The sequence below is a fragment of the Heterocephalus glaber genome, unplaced genomic scaffold, assembly GCF_053883595.1.
Source record: "Heterocephalus glaber isolate CG9 unplaced genomic scaffold, H.glaber_assembly_v1.0 deba00001442, whole genome shotgun sequence".
In the NCBI taxonomy this organism is placed as follows: Eukaryota; Metazoa; Chordata; class Mammalia; order Rodentia; family Bathyergidae; genus Heterocephalus; species Heterocephalus glaber.
This window is the reverse complement of record NW_028258296.1, coordinates 5,927,050-5,950,625: the sequence shown is the minus strand read 5'-3', so window position 1 is coordinate 5,950,625 and position 23,576 is coordinate 5,927,050. Positions and strand designations below refer to the sequence as shown.

The 23,576-nt window shown below is 39.1% G+C and overlaps 1 long non-coding RNA gene and 1 pseudogene across 1 annotated transcript in view; one reads left to right on the top strand and one right to left on the bottom strand.

Annotated features, from left to right (window-relative positions):
- Positions 1 to 23,576, bottom strand: part of LOC110348434 (uncharacterized) — a 91,117-nt gene that overhangs the window by 12,865 nt on the left and 54,676 nt on the right. The window lies entirely within an intron of this gene.
- LOC101723309 (rRNA-processing protein UTP23 homolog pseudogene) lies at positions 19,710 to 20,462 on the top strand (annotated as a pseudogene).

The window sequence follows — 23,576 nt, the reverse complement described above, 5'->3', positions numbered from 1 at the left end:
TGGTGGTGGTGGGGTGAAGCAAAGACCCCTGACCAGCGGGCTGCGGACTTCGATGCTCCAGGCTGACAGTTTGAGGAACCTCAGCCCAAAACGGACAGCTCTGCTTAGAGGACAAATTGGGAAGCACCTCACCCCAACATGGGCATGGGGCGCTCCTCTTCAGGCACACCACACTCAGGGGCTCAGGAGCAGAGAAGTTACTCTGACTCATTTGTATCCAGAGGAGAAGCAAGAACTCCCCCCTTTCACTACAGAGAACTGTGCTCCGTGCATGCCTGCTATTTCCCCTTACAAAAGGAGATCTTAGCTAAATTAAAGGTTGTTGCACATACAATTTTAAACAGCAATATATTATTTAAGACTACAAGTAAGTTCAGGATTGAGCTTTTCCATCCCTCCTCCCCGGACGAGGAGGCCACATGGGAAGTAGGCCAGTCCATCTCGACACTGTGAAGGAGGAGCGGGCTTTCCGGCAACTGCATCCAGCCAGTGACCTGCGCCTCTGCTCTGACCCCACTGAAAGGGCAGGAGGCTGAGCGTGGAACTCGGGGCCAGATGCTGGGGTCCGAGGTGGAACACGGCAGGCTCACCCGAAACAGGTGGCTGAGCAGGAGAGTACGGGGAGCCCAGGTGCAAGGGCACCACAGGCAGAAGCTGAGCCGAACCAATCTGGCACACACTCCTGGAGGCCCAGTGAGGCTTCTACCTGCTCTCGGGCACCTTCCCGAGTGACATGGCAATAAATCACTCTGCTTGTCAAAAGCCACCTCAAATAACCAGCTTATGGCATAGAGCAATCCTGAGCCTAGGTGGCCACCACCCACCTTCTCCCATTCTCTTTGTAAAGAGGAAAGAAACAGAGGGGTTAAGAAAGCAGCATCTGTGCAAGGATGGGAATCAGGAACACTGCCAGGAAACACCCCTTTTGTGCTTGTAAGCCACTAACATTTGGGGGGTTTCCCTGTTCCAGCTGCATATCAATATAATATTTTTCTAATTATGAACTAAATATAATAAAATAATCTATTTTGAACGTATTGGCAGTGTACATGTCAACTTAATCACAGTGGTTAACTGTGGAGAAATAAAAGGAATAGAGCTGAGCATGGCAGATAAAAGCAACTCTTTCTATTAAAATTAAGACTTCCTAATCATAATAATTGCTAAAAGAAGTTGTGGATACAAGAGAATTTTTATATTGTTCTCTGCAGTACATTATATTTTAATATCTCAAACTTAAAATAATAAACCAATTATAAACATTCACAGAATATAATTAGGGTGTGAATAAAAGCACGAAGAAAATTAAAAATCAGTCATAATCCCACCATGAAGAGAAAAAATTGTACCAAAATTGTAAATATATATATGCACATAGCCACAATGTTTTATAAATAATTAAAATGGAATCTTATACAGTCTGCGTCCTGCTTTCTTTCACATAGTAATTTAAAATTTCCTCATTACATTAAATATGATTTTATAACATAAATATCTTCAGAAAAATTCCTGTAAAGCAGACCAGAGTTTCCATTTCCCTTCATCATTTAGTAATATCACTCCTCTCTTATTTTCCAGTTTGCTAGATCAAAAATTTTCTTCCTTCTTTATTTTACTTCTCTTAAATTGCCAATTAGGTGGGACACCTATAATGGCCATTGTCCCTAATTATCTGGGCTGTCCCCCTTTCTAAGGAGGAGCTGCTCTCCTTCCCCACATGGTTTTGGTGGGAGAAGCACTCAAATTGCCCCGACTATGTCCAGTCGCAGCCATAAGCACCTGGCTTTCCTGTAAGCCAAGTGAGAATCCATTTCCCTAACTACCATGATTATCCCAAGGGTGGTCCTTTGACCCAACTCACACCAATCTGAGAGTCTCCTGGGGACTGAATTTTTGGACACTGGAAGGTGGGGGGGGGGCAGAGCGAGGTCTCCCTCTTCCCTAGAGTTCATGAATGGTAAAACTGATATGAGTCATAACAGTCTACGAGCACCTTCCCAAAAAGCTCGCCTGCATTCAGAGCCAACCAAGGGAAGAATGAAGAGATTCAGAGACACAGAAAAAGTGCCCATGGCCTTTAAACTCCTTCATCTAAGCACACGGTAAGCCAACTGACCAGGAAAGTCTCAGTATTTGTTTTAATGTAGATACAAATACAGATTGAGAGCATAAGAGTAGAGACAAAGATGGCTGTTTTATTTTGACATCTGTTTGTGTGAACTTTCTTTCCATTGGGGTTTCTGTATGTGAAAGGCAAAGTCTTGCACCACAGGAGAGCCCACACAGAGCCATGATATTTCAGACAACTGCACTTATTATACCAATCGGCAGGAGTTGTAACTGGACTGAAATATCTAAGAGGGTGTTGCATATAGCCTTAGACCAGTTTCTTTTCTCTGCAATCCAAGAAAATGTTCTTCTGATAACATCCTTTGTACTCCACAAAGCTCTTCCAAAATTCTTTTCAGATTTTTTGTCCCCAAAGTCTAGCAGCTGCCTCTGCTCATCATTCACTTTATTACCATAACCTCTTGAATTCTAACATCCTGGCATGAAAAAGGAGCCCCTCTCTAACTGCCATAGACAGCCGTGTACCTTGAACACCCCATGCTCACAGCCCTGGGCAAAGGGCACCCAGTTTCCTGACCTGTTCATGAACCAATTTAGATGGAGACATTCGCTGCTCCGCCCCTGCTCCTCCTCGCTTTGCTGTTCAAACACAAGTCTTGGACACAAGAACGCAAACGTTCCCCAGCCTCTTTCTGACCCTTCCCATCTTGTCACCTGTCTTACTGAATGCTATCTACATGTTCTCCTGAAATTTGGGACTTCTCTCATCCCTTTTACTCTAATATAACGTTACTTGAAGGAGTTCTAATTATGCAAATTCCTTCATGTGTTTTTCAATATTTGCTATATTAACTTGTAAGCAGTCTTTTTTATTGTTGATACTTGTCTTCCATAGGTTTAGCAAAAATGTTTCCTACTTTAGCTTTATATTTTATTCTTTAAAACTCAGAAGTTTTAATCTTTATATTGTTCATGTGCTTCCTTTGTTGCTTTTTCCTAAGTTCCTATACCTAGAAAAATCTTTCTTAAGTTGAATTTTGTAAAGATTTACAGGAGTTCTTTTCTCTGTCTTGTAATGAGCACGTTTTCTCATTTTATTGCATCCAGAGTGTGAGTTTTGTAAAAGTATGTCTGTATTACTTCCGCAGACCTAGTCATGGTTGGAGAAGTCCATGAATTTTAAGTAAAGGAGCCACCATCGCTTCTCGGCCTTTTGCTAAGACCAAGTGTAAAGGAGCCACCAGCTTGATTTCATATTAATTGCCTCATATCCCCACCTCTGATGCAGCCCTTGATAGCCTGCCTGGACTTCTGATCCAAAGATCCCTGAAGATAAGAGACACAGGTCAGTTGCCCTAATTCACTCAATTTTAGGTCAGCTGTGTGCCCACGTCACCACCACAGCTAGGCATTTCCCCAATTCTTACACTGGCTGCGGCTTCACTCTTCTGAGAGGAGAGCAGGTACATCAGTTTGTCACTTAGACATTAATGATTTCCCATAGATTGCGACTCTGCTATTACAGCACTTAGGGAGCGCTGCTTCTAATTGCAGGATGCTTTATTACTCTCACTGTGGCTACTGAATTGCTTGATTAATTTTACTCTCGGAGAGGAAAAGTGAAACGCACTGCCCACATGTAGAAGCCAGGTTGTCGTTATTGTTGTTGTTGTGTGTGTGTGTGTGTGGTGTGTGTGCCTATGTATACACACATGCATACTTGAGAGTCTTTATAAAACTGTAAGATATAAATATCTAAACAGTAAGATGCTTTATCTATGGCCTCAGAAGCTATTGTCCAGGAATACGGTTCCAGGAAACACTGCTTTGTCAACCAGCAAACCTTCCTGCCCTGGGCGAGACACAGAAGGGAGCTAGAAGGAAAGTGGCATTTGCTGTCCTGTAAGAACTCACAGTAGAATGGAACAATCGATAGCAAGAAACAAGCAAGGGAAAGACGAATCAGAATTTCAAAATAATATACCAGCTACAAACTATCAAAACACAGGCACCAGAAGGCAATTTTAACACTCTGCTTCGACTTGAAATGTTGAAGAATTGGGATCCCAAGACTTGGCGAGGACTTAAGGCTTTGTGTGAATGCACAGGGGTTGCAATCACCAGATGCTGTTGTTGATCTGAAGGAGCAGACTATTCAATTTCCTTCAGTCACTGCGTTCACATCAAATAAAGGGCTAGTGCTCAAACCTGGAAAAATTATAAAAGAGTGTGGCCTTCCCTTCCTCCCTCATCATTAATTTATGAAAATATATTTTTGTATTTTCATAAAATATAAAATTTCTTTTTAATAGCTACAATGAAATAAGTGGTATGTCAAATAGCAGAAATGGGGAGGTGAATAATCCGGTGCCTTCCCATTCAGAGTTCATAACCTCAGGCCAGGAGGTAGATAAACAACTGTAGGATAGTGTGAAAAAATGCTCCCAGTTTGGCAAAAGAGGGGGAAAGATATGGGAGACTTCCTGCAGAAGACAGAACTTGAGAGCCGAGCAGAGATCTGGAGTGGGTGTCTATGGGGAGGTGGGCCATGTGGGGTTTGAGCTAAAGGCATGTGCAGCATCACTGAGAAGTGCTATCAAAAGAAACCATGATCCACTGTGTTGCAGCTCTTTGCAGGCTTCCAAAGCCCTTTCTTGTTAGCCACAGCCACTGATAAAAATAGAGATGAAGTAGCAGGATGCTGGTCTCCAGCTGCCTGCTGAGGCTTCAGCCACTCCAGCAGGGTCCTTGGAAATACAGAAAATCACACTTGGAAAATCCACTGTATCACAGAAAACCAAAGCTATGGCCCCATATCAGTGAATATGTTCCTACCCCAGGGAACTGGGCTGAGCCACACAAATCCCTTTGGTGTAGACCAGTGGCTCTTTTGCTGTGTGAATTGAGGCCCCAGTTGTTCTCAAGAAGTCACAGAACGGAACACTGTGCAGGTAGATGTTCACATCCCCACCCCTGATTGAACTAATCGATATTTTGCTGGTTTTTGCATTAGACTTCTGCCTAAGATTCTGGTTGAAAAGGGTTTTGCTATTGTTCTGGAATATTTTAGTGTATAGGGGCAGAACTCAAGGTGCCATGAGATCAAAGAAACAGAGGCAGACAGATCTGGGATTGAACAGAGTACAATTTATTAGGGCACTTACTGATGGAAGTGTGACCCTGGGTGACAGCAAGACCAGTTGGATCCCCACAGTTTGGGTCAGAAAGAGGGGCCCAAATAGGTGAGGACAATAGTGCCTCCATTTTAACCGAATTTTACCTGGTTTATCTTAAGCTGATATCCAAGAGTCAGGCAGATCCCTGGAAGCCAAGAGCGCACTGTAAAGCTCCATATATTGCTCCAATAGTTTTGTCTATTTATAATTCACTGGAAAATGATGCAGGAAAAAATGGCTACAGTTGTTCCAAGGCGATCATGGTGATCTGTGATGCCCTGCTGCCACACCGCTAGGAGCTGTGAGCTGAAATAAACTTCTTTAAGGATGCAGAGATGACTTTCTGTGTCTTCAGGTCTGGAGCTCTCCAAGTGAGCTGTGGGTCCCAACCTGTTCTTACTGCTTAAGGCTCCTGAATGAGCCCACAAAAATGAGACCAGGGAAATTATCCTTTTCCCTATCAGTGTCACACCTCATTAGTTACAGGTCTTTATCAAGATCATCTCCCACATCAGGAATATTTTTCTCTACACAGGACATCCCCTACTAGACACTGCTCTGTGTCTTAACCCCCTTGAACGAGCTTGGCTTCAAAACCCTGTTCTCCACACACTGGCCCATGACTTAAACAGCACAAGTGGTAGCCATGTCTCTGAGCAGTGAAGTGAAACTCAATCTCACCACATCCTCTGCTGAACACGCCTTCTCTTCGCCAGCACCATCTTCCGCGGAACCCACCTCCCAGTTAGCATCGTGCCCTGATTGGCTTGATGTTCATGGCCCAATGGTCACAAACCAATGAGAAGTACCACACAGGAATCACAGGAGAAACATCCAACCGAAATCCAACGAGAAACATCAAAATGAACACACTGTGCACAAGAGAGAGCCTTCAGAAAATACACCAAGGGGTATCTCAGAAAGAGTATCTGTCCCAGTTAGGCAAAAGTTGTTCAGCAAAATCCACTGAGCTATCTAGAAGAACACCTCCAAAGCCACCCCTGCTTTTCTTCACAGAATAAACTTTTATTTCAACTCCAACAGATAATAGCAACAAATCAACTGCATTGAGACCTCCACTAATGAAGTAGAAACTTTACATACTTAATTGAAGAATATGTATAATTATTTTCTGCCAACTCCTGGAAAGTTTACATTTGTCAATCACGTGAACATTAGAGCTCTTGAAGAGGAGTTTGAGCAAAGTAGAGATCCATGTTCAAAGAAGCATTAATGCCCGAAAATACTGCACAATGGACATCAAAGAGGTACATTCAGTCAGATCTTGGTTCAAACCCCGACTTCAAATGAGGAACCCTCAGCAAATTACTCTCTCTGAGCTCAATTTCTCTCCATCATAAAATGTAAACTTTCTTCCTATGTGTGTTGGGAAGAAAAAATAGATCACCCAATAAATAATAGATAATAAACGGTAGGAATTTTATTATTAAGTTCATTGTAGTGAAGAATTGGAAAGTGGCAACTCTTCCATCCCTGCTAGATCTGTATGATAATGTGAAAAATAAAAATGAACCACTAGGCTGGGGATTTAGCTCAGTGGTTTCGCCAACAGCCGCGCAAGCGCAAGGACCCAGGTTCAATCCCCATCCCCCCCAAAAAATGAACCATAGCAACTACTTCACAGTCCCCTGACACAACAAAAAGTTAAGTTTAGCCAGGTGGCAGTTTCCGGGGACCACCTCTACTATGCAGTGCTGTATGGTATTATTTGGTAATTCTGCTATAATGCATTTACTCAACCAATGACTCTTCACTGTCCATCCCCAATCTGAAGTCCCTCAAGGACATTCATCCACTTGTACCTACATGGGTCAATCTCATCTCTTTTCTAGGCTAGATAATGACAGCAATAAGCACATACTATTTCTGAGTCAGTCTGGCATTGCACCTTTTTAGTATATTACCATTGGAAACACAAACGTGATTTATCTTAAAAGTTCCTCTCCAGGAAAAGAGCTGTAGCATCTAATTGCTAAGAAGTCATCAATGTTCCTATAAAGCAAGTTCTCAGATATTTGATAGCCTTTCATTTTCTGCCTTTCAAGTTAAGAAAACATGAGAATAAACAGAAATAATTGGTCGATGTGATGCAGTGCTCATTAGAGATAGAGAGCATTCTTTAGAGTATGAGGAAGAAAACCTGAATCTAAGTTAAAAGCCCGGGATTTGATCTCACCTTCCCCATTTATCAGCTTTGGCCATTTAAGCCACTCAGCTTCAGTTTCTTCTCATCTGTAAAAAGGGAATAATAATACGTACCTCGTAGAGAAACAGGAAAACCAAATGTGAAATGCTGTGCCCCGTGCCTTCATGTATAGTACCTTCAAAAGTAATCAAATAGAAAAAATTCCTAAATATCCCCTGCTGTTACCTTTCCACCCCAACTCTTAGAAATGAAAAAATAATTTAGCAAATTAAAATGTTCTCCATGAAGTGCTAGTTTCTACCAGTTTTAGCAGCAGAGCTCATGTTTTCAAATAAAACTGTATTAAAAGGATAAAGTCTTAAATACTGAATGGTCAGAAGTGGAGCTGCTTCTTGTTATTACCCATCTACCTATTCAACATCCCAGTAGGTGCCAGGCATCTTGCTAGACATCAGAAATACCAAAAAAAAGGATACATCTCCTGCTCTACAGAAACTGGCATGTAATCATGTCTGACTTCTTCTGGATGAATCTGAGATGCTGGTGAGTGCAAAGGGAGGGGCCATGGATGAATACCTGGAAACTGAGATCATGTGTAGCAGTACAGGAAATGGGCTGTTGACCAAAATCCCACCTTTACAGAAGTCAAAGTCAAAGCTTTGACCAAGGCTGCTGTTATCAAGGCAGAGTCTGGCCATCACATGCACAAGGACAAGTGGAGAAGAACAAAGAGTAGTTCCAACAGCAAGGTTCGACACTCAAGTCAAGCGAGACAAGGTGTGAACTGCAGGGGCACAGGCTGGAGAAATCTCAGTAGTTTACTGGAGAGAGAGTCTAATTCAGGAGCCATTAGGCATTGTAAGTGGCTAATTCAGGAGGCATTGTAAGTGTTGGGTAGAAGAAAAGAGTAAATGGCTTAGAGTTGGAGTAGAAAGAGATCATGGAAATTCGAAAGAGGCATTCAATACAGCACAATGTGTGAAATGTTATCGGCATGTTACAAGGTTCAGTGCATTACCATCTCTTAGGAGAAACATTGATGACCTGCAGTGCATTCAAAGTAAGGGCAGCATGAGTAGATACTGAGATAGGGTTTCACACTAGGGAAATTTGAGGTAACTGAGCATGGAGAAGAGAAGATTTAGGGGGTGCTGTGATAGCTACAATAGACTGAATATCTGTGTCTCCCTTAATGTGATGGCATTAGCAAGGGAGCTAATTTCGTTATGAGAAAGGAACCTCCTTGAATGGAATTAGCACTCTTATACAAGGGACACTAGAGAGCTTTCTCACCCTCTTTGTTTTGCCGTGTTGGAATATAGGGGAAAACAGCAGTGTGCAATCTGGAAGAGAGTCCCTCACCAGAATCCAACCATGTTGTACGCTGAGCTCAGAATTTTAGTGTCCCAAACAATAAGAAATGACTTTCTGTTGTTTATAAATCACCTGTTCTGTGATAGTTTGTTATAGGAGCCTGAAATGAATCTTGAAGACAAGAGCTGATGTACCTTGTCTAAATGGCTATGGAGGCCAAGGGTGATACACTTCGAATAGCTCTAGAAATGGCATTCCCAGAACTTTCACCATGATCCCTAGACTCTCCTGAGATCCAAACCAGTATATTATATCTACTTATGGCCTGCACACTTAATCTCGGCTGCCTACTTGAACTTCAAATGCAATTGCCTAAAATTAATGTTGTTATACTTCCCTTCAAAACCCTTCTCATTCTAAGATCCATGTTCTTTTTAACTGGCATCTCCATCTTAGTAACCAAGACAAAAACTTGGAAATCATGCAAAGTTTTCAATCACTCTCCACCTCCATGTCTGTTTTGTTACTCAATTATCTCCATTTACTCCCTTGACATATCTTTCATCTTCCCCTCTGTCCTCATTGGCAGTGTCTCACTGGAACCTCAGCACCTTTAATGTGTTTGATGACAATAACCACCAACAGATCTCCCCAACTCCAGATCTGCATCTATGCAACTAATCTGTGCACCAAAATAATCTTTCTATAAAAACAGTAATTGATCCCTACTACCTAGAGTAGCTTCCCAATGCATATAGTACTATGCACAATCCTATTGACTTGCCAGGGATATGGGTAGGAATATTTTAGTTCCAGAAGTAGGGAAACACAGTTTAATCAAATCTCTCTTAGGGATCAGAAGCAACACTGGCACACTAAAGTCTGAGCATTTTTCAGTAAAGAAAATTATTTAATCTGAGCAATTAGCATTTCTTAGATTTTCTTTTGACCACTCCATACTTTTTAATGTTCTACAGAGTTAATTTCCTATAGAATATATTTCAGAAAATACTACACTGTAAGATGAAATCTCTCTTCATTATTATGGCCAGTAAACCGTTCATAATAACTTTTCAACTTCATTTACTAGTGAGTTTATCAATGTATTCAGGAATTATTTATTGAATAGCTATTATGTTACATGCTAAGGAGGGAGTAATGAACAACTAGACATGGTTCCTGTCTTCTGAACCCTGAAATATTTACTTACAGTTTCCATAAATTAACCATTATTTCTTCAAGCTTTTGCAAATGCCTTTGCCTAGGTTCTTCACCTGACAAACTCCTCCTCATTTATTGGTCACTTGTCCCCCGAACTGTGAACTTCTAGCCCACAAGTGCCTTACCCGTTGATCTTTTCCTTTCACTAAAGCTGCATCTGACACGTTTCTTAATAAATGCATTTAAAATTAATGAATGGACAAATGCCTTAAGACATTAAAATTGCTTCATTGTGACATCTTGATAACTCAGTTTAAATTATAAATTAAAATGTACTTTTTGCTATAGTGATTTCAACTTTTCAAATATTAATCATTTATTGCCTTAAGGAGATGTTTAGGACTGTCTTTTAAAATTTCATCTTCTGACTTCTTATCATAGTTTTTGGGCATAAATTACAGGTACACCTGTCATATTCTTAATTGTACATGAAGTACTAATTGTAGGAGTTTTAAATTTTATATTATATGCAAATGGAATTAAATAGCAATTAAAAACTGAAGTTAAATTTTAAATGATTGCACCTCAGGAAAACACAAACAATAAAATTGCTTTGTCTTACAAATAACAAACTCTAAGGGTCACAAGTGTTTGTGAAATTTTGGTATTTTTAAGTTAATGAGCTAAATGGAGCCAGTATTGTTTGCCAGTAGATTTAAAAGTCAGAAAGCTAAACTCTTATTTTACATGAACAGCAGTGGCTATGTTACTTTTTTAATATTATGCATGGTTAGACTTTCACCTAAACCCGTAACAGTCAAATGTCTACAGGTAAGTCATTATGATACAAAAGGAAAAATGAATAAAGAAGATTTATAGAGAAATATTTATATGTCAGTGAAGTTAAAGAAAAGGACATGGACTAAGCAGGGGACATAAACTTGAAGATGAATAACAGGCTAGCGAGCCAGAGGCTAGGGAGGCGCTGAGGGTGCCGCTGCATGGTGCAGGGTGTGCTTAGCTGTGCTAATCCTGAGGTTCCACCTCGAGTATGAAGAAGAAGCAGAGAGCGAAGGAGGAGGCAGGAGGAGGGAATGCTGCACTGCCCGGAAAGAGCAACCATGATGGTGAACCTGGGTGGTCAAAATATAGAGCGAATGTTTACATTTAAAAACTTAATTATAGTAAAAGACACATTGCTGCTGATTCCCCTCAAAGCACTGCCCCTACTTTGAAGCACTGCTCCCATCATTCCTGCCACTTCCTGCGGCAGCTCCGGAGCCCTTTCATCTGAGGATCTTTAGTTGTGCTGTCCTGTCTGCCTCCATGTCCTGAGCTGACTAAAACATGTACATTTCATGATCATTTTGACCTTGGTGAAGAGGCAGAAGTCACACAGTGACAGATATGGTGAATAAGGTGGATGAGGACACAGCGACGTGTTTCTCACCAGCCAGCCATTCCATTGGATGAGGCAGCAGAAGCAGTCACCGTATTCACTCATGAGGAAGACTTCCAGGACCACTTCAGAAATCAGCAAGAATGATGGGATCAGCATTTGAAACTGGGGAGTATTTGAGGGGAATTAATGACAATGGTCTTTTAGGGTAATAACTTTTTAATTTAAACATTTCCTGTATATTTTGATCACCCCATGTACCTTTGACTAACTTACCAGAACTCAGAAATTACAAAGAGAATTAAACAAAAAGAAAATTTAAAATAGGTATATCATATCAAAGTGCTAGAACTAGGACAATGAGTAATCTTTCTCTATTGAAAAAGAAGAAATTTTATATCCAGAGGAATAAGAAGTGCATGGAAAACTTCTCATAAGAAACCAAGTAAGTTAGAACACAAAAAAGGACATCTGTCAAGCTCTGAATAGAAATAAATGTGAATTCAAAATTTTACACCCAGCAAATAAAACAAAACACAATCTTCAAAAATTTGGAAGAGAAATAAAAATTCTCTCAAACAAAAACTGGAAGAACTCATCCCCAGAAAATTACTTTATGAGAATATTAAAGGAAATTATCTAGAAAGAACGATCATGATGTCAGAATAAAAATGGGATCCATACAAAGATATGAAAACCAGGGCACTAGAAACAAAATAAAGGTAAAGTATTTTGTGTTCTTTCAATTGTTCTAAAAAACATAACTGTTCAAAGAAAAAATAATTGCAATGTACTTTATGGTTGTAGAATATGTAAAAGGAAAATGTATGTTAATAAAGCCCAGAGAGTGAAAGAGACAAGTTGAGTGGTAAAACATCATTTATAGTAGGATAACAAAGAAAAGATGACACGTAGCTCTACAGAAAAGAATGAGACAAAGGTACAGAATTAAGTAATTTTGGAAAACAACTTTTTGGCAAAATGCTATAAAGCTAAGGACAAAAGGGACTATATTCAAAACACCACTATACAAGGGTGTGTGTTACCAATTCTCAAATTATTTTTATACTAAGTTGAACAAATAAGTATAGTATATATATGAGAGCTATGTTTCTAACTGCTGAACTAATGACATTAAAAACACAAAAATGGTGGACATCTAAAATGAACCCCGTGGGGCAGGACTAGTCAGAAGTATCAAAATGGAGTCACAGATTAAAAAAAAAAAAATCCAGAGAGGTAGACATACAAGTAAATGTAAATGTGCATTGTGTATTAGCTAGTCTATAGCAGCCAATTTCAAAGCCTTCTCAATGGTCAAATTTGGGTTCTAACAAAATGAATTAAAAATCCGTAAGTCCACATTAACATAAATAAACCATTGAAGAAAAACGGCAGATAAAGGGTAGTTCCTCCCTACAGAAGAATTCTAATTAAGAAATGTAAAAATAGTGAAGTATGAAATCACCATTAGACCACCACGCTGTTCTTATTTTAGGAAAGATTCACTGGTGGCTATATTAGAAGGTACAGTCAGTGGAGGAGGTTTAAGCAGAAACTTCATAGTTTCATGTTTTCTCACCCATAATAATTAGAAACTACAAAAGGAAAGGGAGTAATATTTGGATAATCTTATCAGATGGATTAACATCATCACTAATACTGGAAAACATATCAGGATGCACTCAGGAGGCCACATTGCTCCTGCAATACCTTTCCCAAAAATGCCTCACCTCAGATAACACGGGAAAACATCAGGAAGATCCAGATGAATGGACTTTCTACAAAATCACAGGCCTCAAAGATGCCAAAGTCATCCAAGATATGGGAAGGCAGAGGAACTGTCACAATAGAGGGAACAAGGAAATGCACATACTAAATACTGGATTGAGTCCTGGAAGAGAAGCACTGATGAAATCCAAATGAATTACATAATTTAGCTAATGTGTTAAGTCAGCTTTCCATCACTGTGACAAAATACCTGAGGCAAACAATTTAAAATTTAAAAAGTATTTGTTTTGGCTTACAGTAGAAAATAGATTCACAATTCAAATACTGTACCTCAATACATCACAATTTTCTTCATATCCCTTTGGATAATCAAAATCTAGGTAACTATCATTTGTGAGGGCAGTGAGTGTTGACTGTGTTCCAATTCAATTTTTATTTAGCCAAACAGGAACAAGTCGGATTTGGGCCTGTGGCTTTTGATTGCAAATTGTTGATGTAGATAAACAAGAAAGAGGAAGTATGGCCTAATCTTTGGGATTTGAGTTTAGAAGATCAGGAAGAAAATAAGGAACTGGTATGTAGGAAATGGAAAAGAAGCCACCAGGAAAGGGGCAGAAAAACCAGAAAAAAAGTATAAGCAGTAAGTGAAGAAAGTATTTGGAGGAAGAATGATCCAAGTCTGCCAGCTGATGGCTCAAGTTAAATGTCAACTGAGAATTGTCACAATATGAATGTACCTGGGACACTGCCAGGACACTGGTGGGACAGTGAGACAGGTTTTATAAAGTGATGGGGAGAATGGCCTGAATCAATTGAGTTCAAGGTAGACTAGAAGGAAAAGAACAAAAAAGATACAAAGTTCTTGCTGTGTATTTGGTTGGAAAATGAAGAAAAGATGAGGCTGAGAGTTTTTTGTTTTGTTTTGTTTTGTTAGTTTTAGCTTTGTTTTGCCAAAAAGAGACAAAGCCAGCTTATTTTTACAGAAGTACCTCATTAAAGAGGAGGAAATTGTTAGTGCAGAGGAAAGAGAATTGCTGGAGCCACACCCTTGGGAAGAAAGAAATCATGGAAGTAAGCACATTAATGGAGATGCTGTCCTTTGGTAAAGGTGGACCAGGTCAGTGAACAGCAGGTGGCCTACCTGAGAAGAATGTGAGAATCACACCAGGTGGTTAGATACCACCATGGGAGAGCGTGAAAGTTTTCCTTTGAAAGCCATCAGTTGGGGATGAAGAGGATTGAAGATTTGGAGGTCCGAGGACAGAAGAAAAGAGATGACTAACTAAGGAAGTGGGAAGGGGCTTGGATGGGAAGCCCAGGACTGACAGGCGGCACTGGATTTCCACTTGAGCTATGCATCAAGAATTGCAAGTGAAAGCAGCCAGCCATGACCTTCTGAATTTTTTCTCCTGTCCTATAAACCTATGTTGGAGCAACCCTATGTTAGATTTAACCGGTGTTAGTGTTACACAAAGTATCTGGTAGAATGAGAGAAAAACAAGAAAATTAACTAAATATTCAGGGGGAAATTTTAATGAATGAAAATAGTGATCTGGCCCAAAAGTCAGCTGACATTTCAAAGGAATATAAGACCATGGAAAGGTGGTAAAACCAAAGGACTGCAGGTCCCAGTGAGGTTGAAAGATGTGGAGAGTCAGAGGATGGATAATTTGGGATGGTGGGGATGTGGATCAGAGAGCAGAATGTGCACAACTGAGGTTATGGGGGGAAAGGGCTGTAGTTGTAAGTAACAAGGAATTTATTTTCCAAGTCCCACACAGTATTCCAGGCACTTGACTTGTAGTCAGCCATTTAAATGACACAGAATAATGATGACTAGTTAACATCGACAAGCACGATGAACCACCGTAACCCCAAGCAGTGGTAATTAACTACCTTTGCTTCCTGTGGTAGTGCGTAGAGTTATCTTTAGCAGCAGATCACCACGACTCAAATAACTTTAGATACAGGTAAGAATTCCTTGGTGGGCTCCTACGAATCTCTAAGGCAGAACTCGCTCTGCAGCGTTATATCTGTCTGCTCTTTAGGGGTTTTGCTGTCATGTAATATTTATAACATGTTTATAAAGGATGAAGCCTGCAGCCAGAACATTGCTACATGTTGACTTAATGAATCAGCTTCCCTATGGAAGAAATAAATTTATTTTAAAACCTAGAAAACTGCAAAATTCGCCAAAACAAAAAGTGGTGTTAATTTTATGTGTGCATATATAATATGTAATCAATAAGCTGACCCTTTTTGAATACACTAAAGGCATTCTCTAAACCTAGCAAACTTCAGACTAATACTGACTTCTCATGAGAGCATCTGGTATTTTGTTGGAGCTGACTGAAGAAAAGAAAGTGAAACTCTGCTCTTGAAAACCAGTGACCACCATTCAACATTTAATTTTTCTCATTTTCCTTATAATATAAAAATACCTGTTTATTCCTTTTCCCCAAGACTATACTTACACAAGTTATTCTCCAACTCACATCAGGTAACAACCTTGCTTCATAAATACAATACTGACAGAAGTGTACTATTTAGAGCTCCTTGGCTTCAAAAGGCATTTCCTCCTTCATTAATTCATTTCCTCTTGGTACCAACCTTCACCTTTTATCAGATGATGTGTAACAGGGACAAATGGTCTGATTTGCTCCTCTCCTGAGGAAGCTGTGATCCTGGAAAGCTATACTTCATATACCAAGATGATGCCAGCCAAGCCCTGGCAGGAGAATGATTGAACAGTCTCAGACTAATTTCATGGCTATTTGTTCCATCTCAGAATCACATAAGCATAGTCCTCCAAGTTGAAATCGCATCACTCTGTCCTTGCTGCCCAGGTAAGGGCAGTAAAAATGAACACATCTCCCACCATCTAATGATAAATAATGACTTTTTCTTCACAACTGATGTATATTTTACAACATCATCAGAGAAGTCTAATTACCAAACAAAATGATAAGATAGATCGGGACATGGGGAGTCTAGATTAAACTCACAAGAAATAGGCAACTGGTTCTTTCCCATCCTTCACTGTCACTGCAGAAACGAAAATGAGGCAACTGCAAGGTGCCTAATGAATATTCCAGTAAATATTCACTTGGATAGTAAATAACTTAAAATTTTAAATTACCAAGCAAAAGGATGTAGGAAAAGGAGCAAACAAGTTTAGCTGTTAGAGCAGAACTGACAAGCAGAGATGGAGGGAAAAATATTAGGGGGAAGATTTAATATTAACTGAGTGAAATAAATACCTTGAATCCCACAAGGACAGGAAAGAAGACATTTGCTTGTAGGCACTGGATAGCGAGAACCCAACTTTCAAAAATTTCGATCAGTATTTATCTAGGTGGACTCCATTATGCTCACTGCGATGGGATCACTTTTGTAATCACATTTTTTTCTACAGTAATAATTTCTTATAAATGTGGCTCTTAGCATCTGGAGATGTTTCTGGCTGCAAATTTAGTTCTTGTTTAGGCCTGCATAGCTCACTGGGCTGGGTACTGAGTAGTCTTTGAGCAGCATAAATTCTGATTTATTGATCTTCAACTAGTCATTTGGTATCAATAAATAAGGACAGCAATGCTAACTTGTCATTACAGGGGCTATGGCCAAAAAATAAGATTTAAAAAGAAGGTTAAAAGCAGTGGTACAGAATGGCAATTAACATTCTCTACATACTTATCAAGAACCAGGCACAAAGTATTAAGCAAGTCATTTACATAACCATATCTACCTCACAGCAGTCTTGCCTCAAACATAGTATGTACCCAATAGATATGGGTAGGAGAAGGGGAGAAAAAGATTGTTTTTCCTCTGTTAAAGATTATTTTAAGAAGTAATATACATCCCAACATGAAATTAACATGTGCCCAAGATTTTATTTAACTTATTAAATAATGAGGGAACCAATAAGATGTTACAAATGAAAAAAGAAAAAGAATTGAAAAAAAAAATGAAAAAGAATTGAAGAACTATGCATATCACATGTGGTCCATAGAATGCTGAAATGGATTTACTTAATAGATGCAAAATTGGTTAACACCCCAGAGCAATAATCAGCTTCATCAGCAGGGGCACATTTCATATTTTTATGAACAAGAAATCATTTGCATTACTATCTGTATTGTCAACCTTACATAGTTCTAAAACAGCTCAAAGATAACGAAAAACTGAAAATCCAAAAAGGTACAACAGATAAGATACCCAATTATCTTTTTTTGCCTACTTCAGTCTTTTGCAATTTTCCTTGATAAAATATCTAAAAATAAAAAAGAATTGTAACTTCTATTTTATCAAAGAGTGTCTCAGAGATATAATTCAAGAAAAGGAGAGCAATGTCTTTTTGATCCTCGACATTAACTTGTTAAAAACCATGGGTGATCTATGGAACAATATTGCTTAAAGGTGTTTCATAAATTATTTCACAAGAGCAGAAAACTTCCAGTGTACCATAAAATAGAAGGGTTACTCTAAAAATTTTGATTTTGCAGAATTTAAGCAGCAGGAATTCTATTGCCACAGGTAGAAAAAGAATGCTGCTATCATTTTTTGAATATCCATTCTCCCATTTCCAACTGGTGCTTTCTTCCACCATTGGCCAACAGAGCGAATAGAGTATGTCTGCCAGGTCTGCTGGTGGGAGCCTGTCATCCACAGCTTTCTGTTCGCTTGTCTTGCTATATGTAAGTCTCTTCTTCTTTCTCACCATCTCTCTTCTTTTCTTTGTTCAGAGCTTATACACTATGTAAGTTCTAAAACTGGAACTTAGTGCAGAAATCTGCTTTAAAGGGAACTATTCTGAGATGTGCATCTATTGGTTCAGTTAACACCAGTATCGTTATCATAGAGCCTGAAGTCAATGCCTAAGATTTAAGACAACTTAATCGTTAAAGGTTATTGCCACCAACTTACAGTTTGTATTCATATATTTCCTTCTTTGGGTGGAGGATTAATCCTTCTGCCATACATATTTTCTGATCCAAAGTGCACATTCTATTTTCTATGTAGTATGTTAAATCTTTTGAAACTACTTAGCAGTTTTTTTCTAAGAATAATTAATGAAGATCAGAAAGTATCTCCTCTGATACATATCTGATACATAGTGAACATGGTTAAGTACGGAATGGAATTCGACAGCTTAGCATGAGAGTCCGTGCTTTGCTTGGTCTATTCCACATGCTACTTGAGACACAGGAATTGTGTAGGTTTTGAAGAATCCCGGGATGATGGAAAAACTTTCTGCTCACCTGAAGATTACTACTGTCTTAGCCACAAAATACCTGACACTCACAACTTAAAAAGGGCAAGGTTTACTTTGGCTCACATTTTCAGTCCATGGTCAGCTGGCTCCACGGCAGAGCTGAGGTGGCAGAGGAAAAGGTGCTCCAGCCATGGCAGCCAGGAAACACAAGCAGAAGACAGGAACTGAGGCACAGGAATCTGCCCTTCAGGTCATGCCCCAGTGACCACCTCCAACCAGGCCCGACCTCCAAACAGCACATTCAGCTACGGAACCCATCAATGGATGAATCCCCTTATGAGTAGAGCACTTCCATGATCCAATAACATCCCAAACACATGAGACTTTGAGGGACATTTTAGATCTAAAGCAGAACAACTACACAGTCTAGAAAGGGACTGACCATGGCCAGCACATATCAGAAGCTCTGGTAGTTACTTACAAGGGACAACTTAAGGGCTTTTGCAGCGATTGCTACAGGGCTTCCCATCCAGAATCTGCTACTTTGATTTTTAAAAGACAAGACCAAACTTTATGCCAACAATTACATTAGGCTTTTGGCAACATAGGGTTACTCTGAGTTAGACAATAATAGATGCACAATGGAAAGAGACTTTTTTTCCCTATTTTACCACATTTTCCTCCTGAGTACAACGATTCCAGCTTGATTTGTTGAATGTATCCAGATCTTTGAGAGAAAGATGCATAAAGTGAATTATAATTAAACTGAAATGTGCTTTACAGGGGACTTTCAATTATGCATGCTAAATGAAAACAATGGTATTTTAAATCACTAAAAGCCTGGATGAGAAGTAACAGGTACTAGAGCATTATTTTTATTACTATAAAATTTATATCCAAAATAATAGTTCCAGAAAATAAGAAAAATCAATATTCATTCAACTAATATTGAGCTGAGTATAAATATAATACTGTCTTCACTTAATCAGTTAGGAAGAGAACGTTGAAAACTGACTTGCGAGTATCATGGGAATGCAGCTAGGGTAGGGCATACAGATTGTGCTCGGAGGTCATCTTAGACCTCAAAAGATAAATGAAAAGACAAAGAGGAAGGAAGACTTTTACAGATGTGTCCAAGTGTAGGGCATGTTGAAAGAGTTATAATAGTTGTATCAAGAACCAAGAGCACTAGACAAATAATAGAGAAAGGAGAGCTGGGATAGAAAGGAAAGCCCAGTTCTCAGCATCAAAAGGGCAATGTCATGAAGGGCACTCAATATCAGGTTAAAGATTTTATTCCTAACCTGTTGGTAACAGGAAGATGCAAATAGTAGAAAAATAGAGAATTGTCTGGAGAAATAAGGAAAAGATTTCAAGAAGTGACTGGGTCCAGAAGTAGCCGGCGCCGCGAGTATCAAAGAATAGGTAGGGCCGTGGTGCCACTTCCTAGCCTGGTGGCCTCGGTCCGCCTAACCAAGAATGAAGATCACTAGGCAGAAACACACCAAGAAGCATCTTGGCTTCTTTCGCAACAATTTCGGAGTCCGGGAGCTGTACCAGGTTCTCCTGGACTGCACTTTCTGTCAGGCGGCACTGCGGGGCCCCATCCAGCTGCGGGAGCAGCTGCCTGCTACCTGATGGGGGAGGCACAGCTGTGCACGACCAGATGTGTATTAAAGGAGTTAGAAACATTGGGTAAAGACTTACATGGGGCAAAACTAATTGCCCAAAAATGCCAAGTTCAAAACTGTCCCCATTTCAACAATGTAGTGAGTGGATCAGACTGTCTGCTTTCCATGGTTGAAGAGAGAAATCCTCACCATTACTTCATGGCAACACAGGATCAGAATTTATCTGTGAAAGTAAAGAAAAAGCCTGGAATTCCTCTCATGTTTATTACTCAGAACACTATAGTCTTGGACAGACCGTCTCCAAAAACAATCGCCTTTGTTAAAGCAGTGGAGTCGGGTCAGCTTGTCTCAGTGCATGAGAAAGAAAGCAGAAGGCAACTCAAAGAAGAACAGGGTTTAATGAAAAATCCTGAGCAGAGAAGAAGAAAAAAACGCAAGAAAATAAGTGGCCCCAATCCTCTTAGTTGTTTGAAAAAAAAAGAAAAAAGCACAAGACACAAAATCACCTGCTTCAGAAAAGAAAAGAAAAAGAAAAAGAGGAAGAATCCAGATCAGACCTACCTCTGCAGAGCTTTCTGAGAAGCAGAACCCCGAAGGATGAGGAGATGGGAAAATGAATGTACTATTACAACTGCAGAGTATTTATGACAAACGACTAAACTTATTTTTGTAAGTGAATGTTGACCTCTATACTTTTGTGTCCAATTACTTGTAAAATAAAAAGAGTTGTTGGGTTTAAAAAAAAAAAAGAAGTGATTGGGTAACGGTATCAAAGGCCACAGAGAACTTATGGAGGGAACGGTTATGTTTACTTCTCAACATCTAAAACACTTTTGTTTTAACTTGGGAGAAAAGTCTGCTGTATGTGAGGTATAAAGGGCCATGTTTAACTGGACAAACTTTAGGATAGCCAGGGTCCGTCAAGACAAGGGATCCTGGCTCAGGCAACTGGATATTCCATCCAGGACTTTGAGCCTCAAGTGAGTGTGTAAGTGTATACAGACAGCTAAGAATTCACACTCAGTGACTGAAGAAGTGTCCAGTGTCCTCAGCATTTAATGGAAGTATCATTTGGCCATGGATTTTTACTCATTTTCCTTTGTTGTATCTAGTTCCAGTTCGCCAGCATTATTGTTGTTTCTGTGAACTACTCAAAATGACTTTCCATTGTTCTTTTTCTTTTTTGTACTACTGGAGGTTGAACCCAGGACCCCATGCATGGGAGGCAAGCACTCTACCACTGAGGTACATCCCCAACTGTATTAGTCTTCATTCTGTTGCTGGAATTTAATACTCAACATCTATAACTTAGAGGAGGAGAGGTTTAATTTAGCTCATGGTTTTAGAGGATTTAGTCCATGGTAGGTTGGCTCCAGTGGCAGAAACATCATGGCAAAGGACATGGCAGAAGGGCATGCTTAGTTTATGTCAACCAAGAAGCAGATCCAGTAAACAGTGACAGAGAAGAAGCAGCCAGGGACTGAGGTCATGCCTACATGACATACCCAGACATACTCAGAACTGCGTTTTACTAATAATCCCCTAGGCAATTCCCAAGCCAATCAGCTTAGGACAGTTAAGCCTAACTGCCACACCAGACCAAAATGTTCTAACTTTTTTTAAGTTTACCTCAGTGAAAAGTAAGAGTCTACTGCTTATGTCTAAGGACCTATAGAAAGATCAAGGACTGAAAGGACACTTTGGTTATGTTGCCTACAAGAGCACTGGCTTCCTTAGACTGATGAGGGCAGTAGCTACTCCATTAGAATAAAAATCTAATGTTAAGTGAGGAAAATCTGATCATTTTGTCAAGCTGTTTGTCAATGAATGAAGACAAGTAAACAGAAAAAGATAGAATTGAAGAAAGTCCTTTTATTCCCTTTTTTCCAATAAAATACCTTAAGCATATTTGTAGCCTGAATCATACTCTGGTTATAAACATACATAGTTTCAAAAATACAATATTTGATTACATAAAATACCAAAGGAAGAGTTAGAAAATGGATAGAAGTCTCTTAGGGAAAATTTTGTCTCTACAAAATTTGAAACACAAATGAAGATAAAGAAAACAGTGATTCAATGAGAGGGTACTGGAGAGTTTTAATATGTCAGAACCTATTTGATCTGTGAAGTGGTATAAGAAAGCACAGGTGTCTCTCAAATAAAGAAGATGGTAAAAGCTTAGAAGAGTTAGGGACCAAAAAAAATAAACATTTCCTAATAATATAAAGAGAATGTTTGCAAATCACCACTTAGATTAAAAAATAAATGTCATACCAATCTAAATCATTTTATAAATAATACATCTAGTCTTCTGTGGTGATTTCTTAGGAAACCCTATGACTAAATATTAGAGGAATCTAGTGAAGTACTCTGTGAGAAAATGAGATAGTTTAGTCCAAGCTTAGTGATATCTGATCATGTAACATTCTAAAAGATAGACAAATAAATAGAATAGGTGAATCACATATAACTCACTTCATATTTTTATTCATTCTGACCAGCTAGAAAATTCCTACATATTCTTCAAGAATATGTACAAGTATAATTTATTCTCTGAAGTCTTTCTTCATTCATAAAAGACAGAATTGATCCTTTCTCTCTAATGTCTTTATAGCACTGTGTTCAAAAAATAATTATAATACTTATCATATGGTAGATCATTACTAAGTCTGCCCCCATGACCCTGTGTGAATAAACTCCCTGGAGATAGGAATGACATGCTATTCATTACTGAATCTCATGTAGAATAGCACCCAGCTCATAGTAATGGCTCAAACAATGCCATTTGAGGGGAATGATGGGTAGATTAATGGGCAGATGGAATTTTATTTTAATTCCATTTCCCTTTGTAAAGTGATGGGCAAAATGACTAGTTCAAGACTGCAGCCTGTGATAAGGACTCAGAGGATAGACCCTGTAGTTCACTGAAAACAGATCTATAAGGGCCCAGTTGTTTTGTTCTCTGAATTTTTGGAAAATGCAGTATAATATATTCTGTTTGTTCATATAAAGTGAAATAAAATGCAACTCAAGTAAGGAATTGTATGAATGTGATGCTAACATCTTGAGCAATAGCATTATATAGTATATAGAAATGATAATATCTACTTCTGCTACAGTGACTCCTACTTTGTATTATAAATCAACTTCTGAATTTCTGTTAGGAGAAGCCTTTGGAGAAGTACTTTGGTTAGATGAGTTGTATTTATGTTGTGGGAAGAAGGTAGGTACCAAAGGATTTGTCAGAAACTGTGCTGATACCCAAGCACACTGATTTTGCATAGGTTGTTTGATTAATATGAGATGGATGGCAGAAGCTCCTGAAAATTTGAGAAAATATTGCTACATTCCCATCACAGTGGCTAAAAAAGCTATCACTCTTTGGAGACTTTCACTTCCATAATCAAGAATTTGATTATACCAATATGGCAGTTCATAAAATAAGTGTGTCTCTTCTTTATTTACAATTATTTTAAGTCTTTTAATACAAAAATGACTATGTAAAAGAATAAAAACATATTGATCAGAGTATGCTTCCTCTGTATTACATATCAAAACATACAGATCTGGATTAGGTACACTTTTCTATATCTCACCAATACCTGTCTGTTTACTTGCTAACCACTCTCATTAGGTTTTGAGCTCCTTGAGGAAGACAAGGTCTTATGTGTCTTTATCTCCTTCGTGACTAACACAATTCTGGCATTAAATA